This window comes from Cynara cardunculus (assembly GCF_001531365.2).
Source record: "Cynara cardunculus var. scolymus isolate 2C chromosome LG 17, CcrdV1, whole genome shotgun sequence".
Classification (NCBI taxonomy): Eukaryota; Viridiplantae; Streptophyta; class Magnoliopsida; order Asterales; family Asteraceae; genus Cynara; species Cynara cardunculus.
In genome coordinates this window covers 5,320,580-5,322,571 of record NC_037544.1, presented here as the reverse complement: position 1 = coordinate 5,322,571, position 1,992 = coordinate 5,320,580, and positions in this window count along the sequence as shown.

The following is a 1,992-nucleotide window of genomic DNA, read 5'->3' as shown; positions in this document are numbered from 1 at the left end:
AAATTTTTTATATTTAAAATGAGATGTTTATCCTGTATTTGATTGTGTTTATCTGCAGTTAGTTACATGAATTCAGTTATGGGATGAAATCGGATAGGGATGAAATTGTTTAGGGATGAACGAGTTTAAGAGTTTTAAGAGTTTAAGAGTTTTTAAAAGTTTTAGCCAAATGCTTTATAATATAGTATAGATAAGGATGGAAATTATAATTTTAAAACTATAAGAATTAAACTAAGAAAGTTTCAACAAATTAGAGGGATTAAAGACTAAGGGGGTTGTTTACCAAACACTTACCCGGTAAACATTTACTGGTAAATTTAACACTATGATTTACTTACCGGGTAAGATTTTAGTCCATCTGTACGCAACAATTTACCTGGTAAGCGCTTACCGTGGTAAGAGTCGTTGCCCTCACTTATCCGGTAAGACTCTTGGTATTTGTCTCGCTCTGACCGGGTATAATTTTTTATCTTTACCATATTCATCCGGTAAGGTAATGAGACTTGGTGTTCACTTACCCGAGTAAACGTTTGGTAAACAGCCCTTTGATTTACTTTAAGAATTATAAAAACGTAATTTACTCTAAGAATTATAAAAATGTATATACAATGTCACGATCTTTTCAGGTCTATTTACAACGTAACAATTGAAATTTTTTAAAGTTGTCTGAAGAATACTCGGAGGGTCGTTTAGAAATCATAGAAAACAAAATCACAATTTATTCTAAAAATTAATTTTATCGTTAAAATTTATCTGCAAAAATCATAAAACCATTCACGTTAAAAAAATCTATCATTATGGTCATGTTTTAAAAATAATCTTAGAGGTCAATTACCAAATATTTACTGTAGAGGTCTTTACCAGCAAGAGTCACTAATATTACTTACCTTATCAGGTAATATTAGTGGAATGTAAATTGGATTTTTGGTAAGCATCTCTCGCACAATAAAAACTAGCCAAGTACAAGTCTTCATCCTCACTTATCAGGTAAGATTTTTTGTCCTTGTCATATTTACCAGGTAAAATAAATGACACCCAGAAAGCACTTCATCTCAGAATGATACATGATACATGCATATAACATGTATCACTTAAAGCCACAATGATACCTATGAATCTTAGAGGTTGTTTGGTTGGTTTTCTATTAAGTCATGTATGGATAAAGTTGTTTGTGTTATTAATCTGTCTGTATATATTGTGAAAGTTTTTGTTTGGGAGGATTTATTTATAAATGGAAAGAGTGTATTTTTTAATTAGGAGTGATAGGTTGGGAAAAACATTGACTTTCTGCATAAAGATCCTCAAGAAACTTTCTGAATAAGCCATTTTTTATATCATTAAGTCACTATCAAATAATCATGTATAACTGGCTGAATAAATTACGAGTATCATTAAACATATTAATATAAAAATTAAAATCATGACTTACATTCAGAAAAACAATAGTTTGACCAATTATGTTTGAATTAGCCACAAACTTATGGGACGTTTACCAAACACTTATCCGGTAAACACTTACCGGTAAAATTAACACTATCATTTACTTACCGATTAAGATTTTAGTCTACCAAAACGACAATGTATGCATCAATTTACCCAGTAAGCGCTTACCGTGGTAAGAGTCGTCGCTCTCACTTACAGGGCAAGACTCTTGGTCCTTGTCTTGCTCTTACTCGGTAAGATTTTTGGTTCTCATCGCATTCGTTCGATAAAGGAATGTGTTTTCTTAAGCATTTATCCAGATAAATGTTTGGTAAACGACCCCTTATATTTTAAAGAGCGGATCTTATTGACTTGTTAAATTGTGTGACACGAAATAAATAATTAATGTGGTATGAAAAACAAAATAATAATAAGTAATTATAGTTACAAAATGTAATATAAACAATAAGAAATCAAATTTATTTTTAACAATTTATAATTATGGTATTTATAAACTGATTACTGTCTAAATTTGTTTAAATTATCTGTTTTACCGATTAGAAAATTATA